At 39.7% G+C, this 17,528-nt stretch overlaps 1 protein-coding gene across 3 annotated transcripts in view; it reads left to right on the top strand.

The window, feature by feature from the left end:
• The window catches only part of LOC115620942 (protein single-minded), a 37,135-nt gene that overhangs the window by 11,212 nt on the left and 8,395 nt on the right, over positions 1-17,528 (top strand). Inside the window, exon 1 of one of the 3 annotated variants that reach the window (XM_030514458.1) lies at positions 17,114-17,196. The exons of the other annotated variants lie outside the window; for them this stretch is intronic. The gene's annotated coding sequence lies outside the window, so the exon portion shown is untranslated. Of the gene's footprint in view, positions 1-17,113; positions 17,197-17,528 lie in introns of those variants that run through there. 3 annotated transcript variants of the gene reach the window in all.

The raw sequence follows: 17,528 nt of genomic DNA, 5'->3' as shown, positions 1-17,528 counted from the left end.
CGCTCTCTCGCTCGCACGCACTGAACTGTGAATTGTGTCGAATGTGTTGTTGCTGTTTGGCTTGTTGTCTTGACGGAGGGTGGCATGTGTGTATTTGGAAACCAGTTTTTTTTCATTCTTCTTACACGCACACACACACACGCAAACGCACACACACACACGCAGTTGTACTCACTCAACGATGGTCGGTGAATGAACCGTGTGACGGCGGCCCTAATATCTTTCTAATGTTACCTGGTTGAGACACCATTTTCTTTTTTTCTTCTTCTGTCTTCCTCGACTGTGCGTTCTGTGCTTGTTGTAGTTGTTGTTCTCGCTGTGTTTTGTTTCCTGTGCTCGTTGCGTGTATTTATCATTTGCTGCCTAGGGTTTTATGCTTTTAAATTCTTTTGTCTCGTAAATTTGATGTACGACCCGAGGTGTGTGTTGTGTGTCTGTCTGTCTGTCTGTCTGCCGGTGCTTACATACATAAATAGACACGCACACACACACATACAAACAAGCTGAGGAGGTGCTGTGCTTGACTTCTAGCAAGGAAATCCGTTTAATGCTGTAAGTTTTCTACGTTAGTCGTACATACATACATACAAGTATATATGTATGTACATACTTATACGCACATACGAGCATGTATTGTCATTCTCTCAATTGTTTTCGTTAAACTCTGATGGTGTGACAATTTATTGCGAAGCAAATGTGAATAATGAGGCCCGCTGCAATAATTAAACCATTTTTAATTGCTCTTCAAAAACACATTGCTCTTAACTTCTCCGGCCGAGATAAGCATTTCCACCCAATATGGAAAGGGGTACATACTCGTATATCGTAGTAATCAAAGCTTTATTTTGGCGTCAACGTATCACTCGTTTCGTGAGTTCGCACCTATTCGCACACTGATTAATCTAGACAAAACACTTAAATATCTTGGCAATCTTTGCTTCCTTTAGGACTGGAACCGTTCCGCTTAAAATAAAGAGATTCTTGATAAGATAGTGGAGTGTAAAAATAAGATAGCATATCAAGAGTAGGCGGAAATGCTTGGAAATAAAATCTAAACATCAAATTAATATTCTTATTGTAAAAATCACACCAAATGATTTAAAGTTTATTTTGTTAAACGACCGCTAATAAGGATATAAATAACCTTGGCAAACTATAACCTATTCTTTCTTTGTAGCTTTTATTTCCGGAGCTATTTTGCTTTTTAAACTTAGCCTATGACCACGGCTTTAAAACTAATTGTTTAGTGCTTCGCTTATACCATAATAGAAGCACGACTAATTTCAATTTTTTTAAGGCTATGTTTCTCCATTTTGTAATCTCCTGTTTAAACGCAAGATGTCTTAAAGTTGTCAGCACCGGAACACCACAGCCCCAGCTAACCAATTAGGAAGTATTATAAGGGCTTAGGGGTCTTAAAGGGGAGCATCAGTTCAACTCTTATTTTGAAATCTCTTTAATCACGATTATTAAGTGGAAACACCATCGCGCAATCTATTTTAAGAGCCACCTCGAAATCACCATAGAAAATCAACCTTGATTTTGAAGTGAAAACTGTCATAAATTTCAAGGTGGAAAAGAGAGGAGAACTAAAGAAGCGCATTTAATTCAATGTGAATAAATGTGTGTATGTGTAACCCAAAATAGAGCCATTAAAGATGGCCGCCGTACATTGAAGTTGAAAAGAAATTCAATGACAAATTCATTTTTGGTTTACGCTTACATAAAACGAAATGAAATTGTAGCAGCAACGGAATTTAAATGCATTTGTATACGGCTCTGATATATAGAAGCACACTATAGCATTAACGTAAGGTATGTATGTAGAATATACATATGGTGTAGGTATCTAATGAAACGTGATTTTCTCAAAAACGTGACTTTGTATTGATTTTTTCCAACCATACTTTGTTTCATTTTGCACTTCGAGGCGTCAGCGAAGTCGACAGAGGCGTTGACGTTGGCGTTGACGCCGACGTCGAAGCAGTAGTGCTATTGTTATTGTTGTGACTTCTTATTCTTTTGACGGCAGTCGTATTTTTCGATATCGTGAGCTGAGCGTCAAAATGTTAAACCCAATCGGACACAAGTGAGATCAAAACACTTTAACCGACACGTGTGTGTAGCGCATTGAACAAACGGGCTGGGCATATCACATATAGACGACAAATAAGATATATGCATGCATAAATATAGAGTGTGTAGGATTAGGATATGAAAAGTCAATTGCTCTACAATTTTACATTTTCGATAAATGTCTTAAGAACTAAAAATTATGTACTCAAAATCGCCTTAAATATATTATTTAGGGAACTATTTGTATAATAATAAACGGTTGAATTTGGCAGCTAGCCCATAGGAATCATATAGTCTGATATGTAGACCGAACACCTAAGCCTAGTAGTGGCTTGCGATATGTATTTATAATTTCTTATAGATATTGCAAGCCGTGTCGGCGTGGAATTTGGTAAAATTATGAATTTTCTACATTTCCTGCAACAAATTTTCATAAACAAGTACTTGCCACAACAATTCTGATATGTAATTGTGCACTTTATTGACCCAAATTTAAAAAGATTAAGATTTATAATTGACAAAATTTTGATTAATTTTCAAGTTTTTGGTGTTAAGCCTGTTCGTCCTTGAATTGGTCCTCCGCCTACTACGATCAACGGTCATTTATCCACGTGAGTTTCTGTTGCTCCTCCTCCTCCTATTGGCTCGCCTCCTGCGCTGGCGCCTGCTGCGACGAATCCGACGTTGTAGTTTTCGGAGCCGTTGTCGCAACTGTCGCACTCGTCTCCTTGCGACTGCAAGTGGAGAAGCCGAATTGCCACCAGAGGATGCTGCTGTTGTCGCAGCGCCTGAGGCAGCTGTGGTCGAGTCCGCAGATCCTGGAGCGGCAGTAGTGTCGCCGCCAGCTGCTGTGGTGTCGCCGGCAGCTGTTGTGGTGTCGCCGCCAGCTACTGTGGTGTCGCTGCCAGCTACTGTGGTGTCGCTGCCAGCTACTGTGGTGTCGCTTGCGCTATCGGTGGCTGCATCGGTGGTTGCATCGGTGGGTGCCACCGTTGTTGTACAAACTGCTTCGTCTGCATTTGCCGTATCGGAGCAATCGATGCAACCGGTTGGTGTGTCGGGAGAAGTACATGCTTCCTGGGCATCGATCCGTCGCACAGTGCCGACGAAGTAAAGAGCCAGAAATAGGCAGATCAAAAATGTCGGTCTCATATTGAAAGCAGGATCGATCCCATGAGATTGGACTGCTAACTGATAAAGAAGTTGCCAATGATCTGCCTTTTATAGCAACTGCGAGCTGTTTACTTCGTTCCGGTTTCTTGGCATTACTTTGGTACAACATTCGATTAGTTATTCTTTATTTGCTGTAAGTTGGTTCAAATACTACGAATTTGCTCAGCTGGTTGTGAGACAGTGAAGAACTTTTTCAGGGCTATATAATACATAAACATATGCATGTACGAGTAAACAATAATAGTTTCACGGTGAATTAATATGTTCGTTACTATTCGACTCTCCTGGGTGAACTATCTAAACTTCAGCTTTGACATCTGCTATGCATATCTCTCAAAAGAGACACAATGCGTAGCTTTGCAGCTGGTGTAAGAATTGATGATGAAATAGCTTCACAGAGTTTGTTCGTTCGATTGCAGATAAATGCAAAAAGATATTGCCAATGTGCCCCATAATTCGATTGAATGAATATATGCATTTGCCTGCCACTCGCTCTTCAGTATTTAGTTAAGCCCCTTCTGTGTGCCATGTTTACTTTTCCATTGCTGTTGGTACCATGTTCTCTACAAGTATTTGTCCAGCGCCCACCATTTGTTGTTTTACGCAGCTCTTATTGCTGCTGTTGTTGCTGTTTTAGAGCAGATTCAAAATCAAAATCAAATTCAAATTTATAGTGAACATCACGTACTGGGTAGCAACAACAATAACAACAACAACAGCACAATGCGCATTGGTCTATTGTGCCCGAGTCGTGTAAGTGATAATGGAGGTGTTTGGGTATTTACGCATGCGGCGTTGCTGAAGGTGAGTGCGAGGGCGAAGGCTCGGGAGATACACATACATACTATATGTACTTGTATGTATGTATGTATATATGTACATATGTATGTTGCTACCAGAAAAGTCGCTATATGCTCATCACACACACACATGCACACACTATAAAATAATGGTTATCGATTTGACCCTTGGCTGCCACGGCTACGTGAACGCTACTCGGCGCTCTTCTTGATGACGTTTGACTTGTTTGATTTGCTGTTGTTGTTGGTGTTGTTGGTGTTGCTGGTGCTGCTGGTGCTGTTGCTGTCCATGCCCCAAAACCAAAAGCAGCGGTCCGTCTCTGTCTGGTCATTTGGTTGCAAGTTTGTATTGTTGATCGATTTTACGTGATATTTTCGAGATTTTCCGTATTTATAGCCGGCTGCCTGTTGTACACACTTTTCCCTGCCAGCCTCTTATTTGTTGCTGTAGCCATTGCTGTTGTTGTTATTGTTGTTTCTGCTGCTGCTGCTGCTGTTGTTATATTTGTTGGTGTTGCTTGCTTCTGTTGTTTTTTATTTCATTTGAAAGTTTACTTTTGCATTTATTTGACGATGCGGAGCAAACGCTTCAACGCCTCAATGCCTTATGTATTTGCTCTTGCATGCGTGTGTGTGTGTGTGTTTGTGTGTACGTATGTGTGTGTGTATTTGCCTTCGAACAGAGCCCCTTGCACCCCCCGCTATGGATCAGTCAGTGAAAATAGTCGCCACAACTTGCCTGCCTGACCGCCTGCCCGGGGGCTTTATGTTTATTTAACAAATACAAATAAAATACATGCATAATTATTTTTGAAAATATTGTAATGAAAATAATGATTATGATGTTGGTGATTATTATTACGATTATGGTTGCTCGGCTTGGTTGGTTGGCGGGCTGGCTGGTTGGCTGGCTGGCTGGCTGTTTGTTTTCATTTCGGTGGCACTTTGCGTGGCTGTCTTTGATTTGCTCCATGTTTGTATTTGGCTTTGGGCGCATAGTTTTGTTTAATTTAGTTGGTCGCTGCTATATTTTACGAGCAAATGCTCAGTAATGGCAATTTTAGTATTTGCTTACCATTTCCATATATGTTGCATATCGGGAAAGCTGCCATTAACAATAAAACTTGTTAAATGCATCTAAAAATTTTCCCTAAACATTCACACATATGATTACGCATATATAGTATTGTGTAATCTGGTCCGTTGCTATTCTCCAAATTAGATAACTTGGAATGGTTTTGGATTGTTGAGTTAAATAGCAGCACAATAAAATATAAGAAGAGCACACTTTTGGGGATCGTCTACGTCTTCGTCTTTGCTTCTTTGGACTTTATTCCAAAGTTCATGATGGTCCTTTTCAAACCTTAATGTAATGCGCATATTAAGTCGGACGGTTCTTACGATAATACTGGGTTAGCAATTCGCCGTGTAGTTTTAAAACTTTGCTAAACAGAATATCAGTTTCCATTTACAAACTTAGTTGTTATCGTTTAACACGTTTGCCGATTCATAGTAAAATCCTTTCTTAATCCAAGGAAAGCCTTCGGTTATTTGTGAGTCACTTAATAATATCTTTGTCAGCTTTTTTCGTGTTTTGGTTTTCCATAACATTCTTTGACGAAGTGGCGGCCCAAATTTCCAACAAGGCTCGATAATAGGTTTCACTTGTAATGCAATAACTTCATTATGTTTATATCTTAACCCTTTCAGTACATACTAAAAGAATGTGATAAAAAATTGGTTCTCATACTCAGAATTTCAAAAATCATTTACATAAACAACTATTTGCCAAAACCAATTTTATATGTAATCGTGCACTTTATTAACCCAACATTAGAAAGATTGAGATTTATAATTGACAAAGTATTTTGATTCATTTTCAACGATCGTTTAGCCACGGAAGTTTTTGGTGCGGAAGTTTTTGCCTGTTCGTCCTTGAATTGGTCCTCCGCCTACTACGATCAACGGTCATTTAGCCAAGTGAGTTTCTGTTGGCTCGCCTCCTGCGCTGGCGCCTGCGGCGACGAATCCGACGTTGTAGTCTTCGGAGCCGTATTCGCAACTGTCGCAACCGTCTCCTTGCGACTGCAAGTGGAGAAGCCGAATTGCCACCAGAGGATGCTGCTGTTGTCGCAGCGCCTGAGGCAGCTGTGGTCGAGTCCGCAGATCCTGGAGCGGCAGTAGTGCCGCCGCCAGCTGCTGTGGTGTCGCCGCCAGCTACTGTGGTGTCGCCGGCAGCTGTTGTGGTGTCGCCGCCAGCTACTGTGGTGTCGCTTGCGCTATCGGTGGCTGCATCGGTGGGTGCATCGGTGGGTGCCACCGTTGTTGTACAAACTGCTTCGGCTGCATTTGCCGTATCGTTGCAATCGATGCAACCGGTTGGTGTGTCGGGAGAAGTACATGCTTCCTGGGCATCGATCCGTCGCACAGTGCCGACGAAGTAAAGAGCCAGAAATAGGCAGATCGGAAATGTCGGTCTCATATTGAAAGCAGGATCGATCCGATGAGATTGGACTGCTAACTGATAAAGAAGTTGCCAATGATCTGCCTTTTATAGCAACTTCGAGCTGTTTACTTCATTCCGGTTTCTTGGCATTACTTTGGTACAACATTCGATTAGTTATTCTTTATTTGCTGTAAGTTGGTTCAAATACCACGAATTTGCTCAGATGGTTGTGAGATAGTGAAGAACCATTGTCAAGTAAACATGCATATGTATGTTTATTTTGTTTCTTTTTAAGTTGTATTTACTAAAAAAATGTGATGGAAATGTGGTTCGGAATACTCAGAATTTCAAAAAATCCTTTTTATATCATGGACATTGTCTTGCTTCAAGAAAGACTTGCGTTTTGGCACTACATTCTAAAATGGCCTGAAACGGATTTTCTTCTCAAGCATGACTCAATTAAGTTTATTTAAAACAAACAAAATATTCAATAGCAACTAAGCGAAAGGTTCTCTCTAATTTGCTCAGCTGTGACGGATAATGAAATGAAAATAAAAAGATCAAACTTTCGCTGGAATATCTAAGAATAAAAGTTTGTGTTCGTTTGCCAAGGTCGGCATTTCATTGCGGCGCTTCATTCAATTAATTAAATATTGGTGTTGTAATAAATTTATTAAATTTTGACTTACTTTAAAGAACAGCCTAATGAAATATTTTAATGTCGAATCTTAACTTGAGATATGAATCAGATATGCAATTTAAAAAGACATTTTTGGCTCTACTCCATACTCGTTTATGTATGCATAGCGATTCGATAACGATTCGGCCTTAAGTATTTGTAATGCTTTGAATCTCCATACCAAGTATAGTGAATCTCTTATACCTTGCTAGATCCTTAAATATTTGTGTTGATAGAGTATTGAGTTCTACATTTCTAACTGATAAGATTTGGCAGTTAATGTTCATTAGAAAATATGCAGTGGGATATTTCGCAGGTATGTTATACTATATGTATAGGATTAATTTATTATCGTTGATATGTGCATAGAATTTCTTATAAAATTTCTAATATTTTCATAGACAAGCATTTGCCACAACAAATTTGATATATAATCGTGCCGTTTATTAACCCAAAATTAGAAAGGTTATGATTTATAATTGACAGAGCATTTGGTTTCATTTTCAACGATCATTTAGCCACGCAAGTTTCTGTTACTCCTCCTCCTATTGCGTCTCCTGCGGCTTCTAATCTGGCGTTGGCGCCTACGGCGACGTTCCCGACGTTGTAGTCTTCGGAGCCGTTGTCGCAACTGTCGCGCTCGTCTCCTTGCGACTGCAAGTGGAGAAGCCGAATTGCCACCAGAGGATGCTGCTGTTGTCGCAGACCCTGAGGCAGCTGTGGTCGAGTCCGCAGATCCTGGAGCGGCAGTAGTGTCGCCGGCAGCTGTTGTGGTGTCGCCGCCAGCTACTGTGGTGTCGCTTGCGCTATCGGTGGCTGCATCGGTGGGTGCATCGGTGGGTGCCACCGTTGTTGTACAAACTGCTTCGGCTGCATTAGCTGTATCGTTGCAATCGATGCAACCGGTTGGTGTGTCGGTTGAAGTACATGCTTCCTGGGCATCGATCCGTCGTACAGTGCCGACGAAGTAAAGAGCCAGAAATAGGCAGATCAGAAATGTCGGTCTCATTTTGAAAGCAGGATCCGATGAGGTTGGACTGCTAACTGATAAAGAAGTTGCCAATGATCTGCCTTTTATAGCAACTTCGAGCTGTTTACTTCATGGGCTTTACGTTGGTACAACTTTCGATTATTCTTTATTTGTTCATTATTTGCTGTAAATTGGTTTAAATACTACGAATTTGCTCAGGTGGTTGTGAGATAGTGAAGACCTTTGTCAAGGCTATTGCCAAATGAACATACTTGTATGTATTTACGGGTAAACAATTATAGTTTCACGGTGAATTAATAGATTCGTTACGCTAAACCAAATATTGTTGTTGTTTTTGAAGGCACGAAAGCTATGTAAATCCCTCTACATCTGCTTTATAAGATACACTTGAAATGTATCAGTAGACTGACAAGTTTAATAATATTTTCAACACCTGCTTAAAGAGAGTGTGGCTATAACGAGCATATTTATATTTACAAAATTGTGTCTTGCTTTAGAATTTTTGAAGAATTCCATCTCTGTCTCTATTGTTATGAAGGGAACAAAACAAAAAAACCAAAAAATTAATTGTCGTCAACGAATTTAGCAAGATGGTGTCAAATCAATTCTTTTAGAACTGTTTGATCAGCTGCCATTAATCGTCTTCAACTTAAATGCGTACATGGACTGTTCGAATAACATGATGAACGCAATCTAACCAAATAATACAAATATTTGCGAGCCAACAACCAAATCAATAGAGACGTGAGTGTTATAGATCCTATCCAAGGCAAAATATCCAATTCATTATCTTAAATAATTTTAATCAGAAATTAATTTAAATGACCTTTACAACAATAGATTTAAAAGAAAACCGAATGTACGCTTCCCCCTTTCAATTTTATCATGGACGTAGGCAGGGAGGGGTCCAAAAATTTGATTATGACGCACTATTTCGCCTTAAAATGGATCTGAGTTGGATTTGTTAAAGTTTTTTCATTGATCATGTGCATAAATTATATTTGAAATGCATCGTGCATTATTTCATCGAAATTTTAATATATTTTTTTTAGAACGCTACAGTCGATAAGCCGGACAGTAAAATACCCTGTACTCTTCACACAAAAGAAAAATTAAAAAAAATATATTTAAAAAAATTTAATTAATTAATTAAATGAAATAAAAAATCTTCAACACATGCGTACATACATACATAAGTGTTTATGCACAATTTAAATTTCTAGTTTATGCAATAGAATAAATCTACATCAGAATCGTGTCTGATTTTATTTATGGCTATAACTTTCTTCAGAATTGACCTATCACTTAACATATGGTCACATAACCATTAACCGTATGTAATAACCAAATTTGAGTTCAAAATTCCAAGAATTACGGCAGTTAAAAAACTCGTACTTTCTCGGACTTAGGGGAATCTGGATACCAAGTTTGGTTATTTCAGCTTTTATAGTTTCTGAGTTCCTTGCGTTCATACAGACAGACGGACAAATAGACGGACAGACAGACGGACAGACAGACGGACGAACAGATAGACAAATGGACAGACAGACGGACGGACAGCCGGACGGACATGGCTATATCATTTTGTCATCCTGATCAAGCATATATATACTTGGTGCGGTCTGCCACGCCTCCTTCTGCCTGTTGCATACATTCGCACAAAACTGGTATACCCTTATACCCTTTGGGTACAGGGTATAAAAAGTTATTCTATTGTACAAAAGTCAGGCTACATATGGGTACGAATAAGACTACATCTTACCAATAACGGTGTTGCTAGCTTTTAAGCGGCTAGTTCTAGTTGTTGTAGTAGTTGTAGTAGTTTATCATATTTTCTGCTATCTATATATATTTTTGCATGTTGACATGCTCGTGAATATTAGGCATTTTGAACAAATTGAAAGTGCATTTATATTATATAATATTTATAGTAAATATTAATGTTCAATTGTGTACTTTATTGACTGTGTTTCAAAAGGTTTGTGCCAATGCATTTTGTTTCATTTGTATCGATCATTTAACCACGTCTGTTGCTAGCCCTGTTCCTCCTCCTGTTGTTCCTCCGCCTATTGCGCCTGGCTCTCCTCCTGCGGTTTCTAGCCCGGCGTTGGCGATTACGACGTGCCCGACGTTGCCTCTGTCGCAGCAGTTGTCGCAATTGTTGCAATTGGGCCCTTGCGGCTGCCAGTTGGGCTTCCGGGCTATTGGCGTCTGTTACTGCGTCATTGCTTGAGGCAGCGGTAGTTGAATCCGCAGATCCTGGATCTTCAGTGCTGACGCTGCCTGCTTGTGTGCTGTCGGTGCTGTCGGTGCTGTCTGAGCTATCACTGCTGTCTGAGCTATCGGTGCTATCGGTGGCCTCGCTGGTCGCTTCCGTTGTTGAACAAACTTCATTTGATTCATTTGCAGAGTCGTTGCAATCGATGCAGTCGGTTGTTATTTCATCAGTGCATGCCACATCCGCATCGACTTTTCGCACAGTGCTGACGAAGTAAAAAGCCAAAAATAGGCAGACTAAGAATGTTGGTTTCATTTTTAGAGCAGGATCCGATAAGATTGGATTGCTAACTGACAAGACATTGCCAAAATTCTGCCATTTATAGCAATTTCGAGCTGTTTCATTTATTTGGTTTCATTTCGAACTGTTATACTTGTATTACCACTTTCTTTGCTAGGAGCTGTTTAACTTATTCGCGAATTTGTTCAGCTGAGCTTTTCGTTTGCCAAAACATTATTGGGCAAGTGACGAACGTCATCACCGCTGTTGGCACATAACAATTTATATTTCTAGTGCAAATAATTAGATTGAATTTTGGTATGAAAGCATCATTCGTGTTGCCTTCAGGGTACATTGTTCCAAAAAGAATTGAAACTTTGCATCAAGGTTCCTTTTTGGCGAATAGAGATGATACTAGTACATATGTGGAGACCGACCATGTCAGATCACAACTCATATAATTGTCTAAGTAGTTGTCTGCCTGTTGCCTCCTCTAATAGATTTGGCGAGCTCTTCACAATTTCAATTGGTTTTTTGGTTTATAAAACACTATTGGTGGACCTACCAGTCGCCCAAATTCTCGAAATTCTTGCTTTCATGCAGACAGGCGCCACTCTTCATATCATATTATGTTGATGAAGAATATGTAGTCTTTGTGCGTGAGGCAGACTCATCTAGATCTGGATGCAAATCAACAATCGAAAATCAAAATCACAAATCACAAATCGCAAGTCGCTACGACCTGCTGATCGCTCCCAATGCTACACACACGGTGAAATGTTATTTTTGAAAACACGCAACTACGAAATGAAGTGTGATTTAAAAAACTGTTATGATAAATGTAAATGAACTGGCGTCTGGATTGTGCGTAACACATATTTACAATTTATAGATGTCTAACATTATACGACTACATTAAAAATTAAGGTTGGGAAGTGTGCAAACAATTATTTTAAAGTGTGCAATTTTTTTGATGTAATTGCTGGCTCGAGTTCACACTTATAAGCCATTTAATTGTAATATTGGCTTTTTATTTATCTAACGACTAATGCTTTCGGTTAAGCATGGCGCGCATAGATGTGCGAGAATTATGCTAATCAATTCACAGTTTATTGCATACATTAGGGCGCCATAAACGGGCCAATCGAAATGCCGTCCGAAAATCCAACAACTGTTCGCAATTAGCGGATTTGGGTGAACTAACAAACAATTCCAATGATTTGTACAGAGATATTGTTGTTGTTGTTGCTGTTGTTCTGCTGGTGCTTTTGTTACGAGCGTCGTTTGCTGTTATTGCTGGCAATTAAAACGCACACCCAGCCGCCCCACGAACTTCTGTTTGATAATGTTAAAGTGTCGGACAAACAAATCAAAAAGCATATTGAAATTGGGTTAATGGCTGCGCCCACCAACCGCCCAACCACCATCCAACCCCATGCCATGTCTGGCGGTCGGGAGTAGCGCGAAAAGGCTAAGGACATTGCGTAAATGTTTGGCTATGTTTACTTTACGGGTTATAATCCGAAAATTAAGCGCGCGCCGAGCATTAAAATTTGTGCCCGGCCGCAGAGGGTGGCTGTCGCCGACGAGCACGACGACGACTACGACGATGACTGTTGTTTCAAGATAAAACTTCATGTGCGTTGGAAAAACAAAAAGGCGAAAAACAAAAAACAAAGAAAAAAATAACGAAAATGTTGCGCGTTGCAGTGCCGCAACGGAAAAAGGGGGCGGCATTGGCGAGTGTTTCCTTATCGTCATATGTTGTGCACATTTACGGCGTATGTTGAGTTTTCCGCACAGCTTCCACTACACTGCCACATCCACCTGATGGATGGCGCAGCGACTTGTGTGGGAATTTAGGCGATCCTACCTGCACGCATACGTGTACTTTCTCACACCTAGCAGAGAAACGAAAAAAAAAAAAAAACCGAATACGAGTGTGGCAGTAAGTCCTGCTCCTGGCCGCTGACATGTGCTTCGTACTTTCCCAGTTCCTGCTTATCAATTGCTCTGGGTTGGAAAATACCCGCTAGACGCTAGACGCTAGCGTGAGAACCAAGACGGCGACGCATCTCGGCCGCACTTAGCATACCCGTACAAGCATACGAGCCGTACTACGCCAAGGAGAGCCTCACTCGCTTACCGTTACCTGTCGCCGTTGGCGGCGCTGTTTTTATTGCGCACACGCAGCGTGGCACAAAAGCGCGCCGGGCTCTGCCCTCAACACCCACATTAGCAGCGTTCCAGCAGTCGTCCAGTGGTCGCTCGGCCAATGTGCCGTTAATTGCTTTTGATATGTGCCTGCGTGTGTGTGTGTGTGTTGCCGCGAGCAGCGTGGGAATATGCCGAGCTGTCTCTTCTAATGTTTACCTGTCGTCTTACCTTGCCGCACTCCTACACCATCAGTACAGCCATCTCGCTCGCCCCCACTCACTTTTCCGCCCGTTTCCTTACTCGGTTTTCGCGCACTCTTCTGAAAGTGTGGCTGTCCACCCGTCTGTCCGTCCGCCCGTCCGCCTGCCGTTTTAGTTCAAGTTCAGTATGCACATCGTGTTTGCTTTACTTCGGAAACTGAAACTTCTCTATTTGTTTGATTTCAGCTGTTTGCCTCTGACAAGATTAAGGTCAAGTTTTGTCGCTTCATGAGTGTGTATATTTGTGCGTGTGTGTGTGTGTGCTGATTTTTTCTTCTTCTTCTTTTTTACATATTTAATGAACAGCCATTGTGCGTTCTCTATTCATGATTTCAATTCTTTTTAATCCAATTCCATTCGAAGCAGCAACGCAAATAGAAGATCTGTTTACAAGCCGTTCTCTTTTCAATTGCATTGTTTTTTCTAATTTTACACAAATTTTAAGCCTAAAAATTCCAAGAAGCAATCTAACAAAGTAACAGTATTTATGTCTCGATTAAAAGCCAAGTATGGCTAAAGACGATTAATACTTGTAAATAGACGATTATTAAACAAAATAGAATAGAATACAAAGCAAGAATAAAATGCTTCTACGTACCCAGTTACCCCTCAGTTAAGTACTAACCGGATATAATTGCTAAATTTGAGTAAACAATTTAAAAAATTGTGGGGGGTTGTGGACCTGGTAAGGGCTTAATATTAAGCTCGCATATTCAAGCTCTTGAGCTTCCCGAGATCCTTGGCAGGCAAATATTATTATTAGAATATGTTCTACATGCTTTTCGGGTCTGTCTAATCATACAATGTGGGCCTAGCTAATCATAGCTAATATCTATGATCCTGGACGGCTTGTATTAATTTGTTTTATTCAATCGCCTAGGGGTCCATCAACACTAACACCAAGAACATAATTGTTGAAAAATCGATCACTCTTATAACCAATGCCTTCTTTTGCACCATTTCTTCTACGCTTTTAGGCATTTGCAACTTTTAGGCAATGCTGCAACATAGAGTAGTGAAACGGATCCTTATGAACGATCAATAACTAATCAAAAAGGCTTATTGGATACCCAAAGTATCCTCAAAACCTATTGCCCTAGAAAAATATAAGAAACCATTAAAGCTGAAATGTAACTTATACCTATAAAGGTATTTTTAGTAGAGATGTGTTAACACCTTAATGTATTAAGTAATTAATTTAAAGAGATTTTTCGGATAAGCCTCAAAACCCATTGTCCTAGAAAAATATAAGAAACCATTAAAGCTGAAATATAACTTTTATTATTAAAGTTCTTTTTAGTAGAGTTGTGTTAACACCTTAATGTATTAAGTAATTCACGTCAATAATAAATTTGAGATGCGATTTTAAGTAGACGCAATCAATCGCAAATACCAATTGCATTCTTCGCGATTTCAATTTCATGTAGAACAATTATGTATGTAGAACAAGAAAGTGAACTCTTACATTCATTTGTAATTTCTTGGAGATACTACTAGTCTGATCTGGTTTTCTACGAGCAAATTGTTCCTTCAAGTTCGCTGCAAGTCCGTTCTCGCAATTTCACATTCGCATTTTCACAATTTTTTGGTAGGATTGTAAAGTTATGTTTTATGGCATCGTTAAGAACGAGATTATACGCAGAACGTACATACTATATACGTATATAGTATACACAACAGTTAGATCTTTATTCCATAAGTATGCATGTATGCATTGGCTGGCGGACAAAAGATGATTTAATTCCGGAAGTACTTAAGCAAAGTAAATGCGCATTTTATTGTAAGTTTGACTCGCAGTTTATGGCCCACTCCGAGTCAACGTATAACTTACTTGGCCTTCATCTACCATTCACACAAATGTGCGTGTGCGTGTGTGTGTGTGCGAATAGTGGAGCGGAGGGGTACCCTCTCCCACAATACAACTATGCCGTGCTTCCTGGCCGGCATGGCACAGTTTTTCCGAAGCGACGGCAAAGGCGACGAACGACGAACGACAAACGACCTCGGCGGCACTTCAGACGCGCATGTTGTCACATTTGAGTTGCGGATTAGTTGCGACGCTCTTTAGGATTATGATCATTCGGCAAATCTGTTGCTCCTGTGCTGTACGAGTATACAGGCGTACTAAGAGTATATCTATGTGTGCGTGGAGAATATATTGCCATGCGGCCAAGACGCGCTGCATTGCTGCGTTCCCTTTGCGGGCGCGACTTTTGTTGACAAATGTGGCATATTTGCTGCCACCATTTGTCGCAGCCATTAAAGTTACTTTTTGCTTTCTGTAAATCAGGGTATTTATCATTAATAGTGTGTGTAAGCGTAAGGGTATGGGTGTGTCTGTGTGCTTATGTTTGTTTTGTAGGTGGTATTGGTTATGCTTAGTGCGAATTGCTTTGTTGCTGGAAATTTCGATTGAGGTCTGCCAAAATGTGAGCTTTCATTATTATAAAAAATTTCGTTAAAAAATTGTGAGACAAATAATAATACCAACTGATATTACAAACTTAAAATAAAAATGTGTGCGCAGGTATGTGTGTGAATTTTTCCCAGCATTCGCTTGAAAAGTGCAACATTCTGGAAAACATCTCAGGATAAAGGAAGGGGAATATGGATATCTGTTTTCGAATCACAGTGACTTAATTTAGTTCTAAATTATCTAAATAAATGCATTAACAAATAAATGCTTCGTGTTACTTTTAAAAAATAGTAACCAAATAATATTACCAACTGATATTACAAACTTAAAATAAAAATGTGTGCGCAGGTATGTGTGTGAAGTTTTCCCAGCATTCGTTTGAAAAGTGCAACATTCTGGAAAACATCTCAGGATAAAGAAAGGGGAATATGGATATCTGTTTTCAAATCACAGTGACTTAATTTACTACTAAATTATCTAAAAATTGTAAAAGTTTCTGCCAAAATTAGGAGCAGAAGACTATTCAAGCAAATGAGACTGAAAATTCATTCTTCTTTTTTCGGTTCTTGGTAGTATTATTTCTTTTGCTTCTTCAGCATCGATAACTTTTGTTTTAGTAGGGCTTGTTGGTCTTTGATTTGTGTACGTAGTGCTCCACGTTTGTCTAATCAAAAATAATAAAGCCTTGTGTTCTCTTCTATAAGCTGTGGTAAGTATGTAAGATAGCCCGAAGCCATGGGGTCAGGAATAATGGCTTGATATACTTATTGTTGTTCAATCCAATCTGATATCTGCAGGGTGTTGTTAAAAAGGGAAGAAAGAAAACTTCTAATTTGTGGCCAAACTATTTTAGCAATGTATTAACAAATTGAGCTGCCATTATAAATTTTAGCCGATCAGAAGAAAAAATTGGCCCGTGCTGTTTTTGTTTTACAAAAATATACTTCTTGGAATATTTATAATATTCGTATGTTCAGTTTCAGAGTTCCAGTACATAATCAGCATGAATTGATAACTTTTTAAACATAACAGCTACGGGCACAAAAGTAGACTTTCCTTTTTATACGCAGATCCAGTTTATTACAAACTACATATATACAACATATATATATTTCATTGTGATTGAAAGAACAAAGTTGATTTTAATTGAGAGGCTTTGATATATGTATGAAGACGACTTATTTCCACTTTTTAATAAAATGTTGATCAATAAAAGTTATATTTACCTTCAGCTATGTTTTTTAAAAAAAGTTTTTCCGGCATTTTCGTTATTTTGTGTGTCTGGTTTATCGAGGTTATACTGTATACTTTTTTATTTTATTTTCCAAATTTAAGAATTATAAATTGATAAATTCTTTGAATTTAAAACATTTGGAATGTGTCGTCAGGCCCTTGCATGACCCATTAAGTAATTTGGAAAAAGTACGTGACCTTTGTCAATAAAATAGTAATTACGTGCGAATTCTTGGACAGAGCTCAATGGGCGAGGGGACTACGAGCAGATAGGTGAGTGCAGTGAAGGCAGTGAAGGCAGTGAAGGCAGCTCGGAGCTGCCAAAAATCAGACGCACAGCAGGAGCTTGTGGCATGCAACGCTCTTCGTGCACATAAGCAGCATAAATTTTGCAAAGTGCGCCAAAATCACGTTCGAAACTATTTTATCAATAAGCAGAGCAGGATAGACGACGCACGTACTTAGTAGGTGGGTCACCGGAAGTACATAGATACACATACACGAATATATATGTATGTACTTGTATGCATGGATGTGCTGTTGCCGCTATATACATGGAGGCAATCCATATATGCGAGTGTGTGTGTGTGTGTGTGCGTCTATTATGTTAAAAGTCAAACTCCTGTGGTTAGCGACAACAACCTGTTGCACGCACACGCCTAGCCTTAGTGTGCGTGTCACTCACACACACACACTCACACACACGCACTGGCAGAGGTCCTTTGTTGAATCGGTGAATCCGGGCAAGAGCGGATCAATTGAAATTAGCAGCATTGCGAAAAGTCAATTGGCCATGTTTT

This window comes from Scaptodrosophila lebanonensis, unplaced genomic scaffold (assembly GCF_003285725.1).
Source record: "Scaptodrosophila lebanonensis strain 11010-0011.00,11010-0021.00 unplaced genomic scaffold, SlebRS2 tig00000024-arrow-pilon, whole genome shotgun sequence".
NCBI lineage: Eukaryota > Metazoa > Arthropoda > Insecta > Diptera > Drosophilidae > Scaptodrosophila > Scaptodrosophila lebanonensis.
The sequence above is the reverse complement of the archived record's forward strand: the minus strand, read 5'-3'. Positions and strand labels throughout refer to the sequence as shown.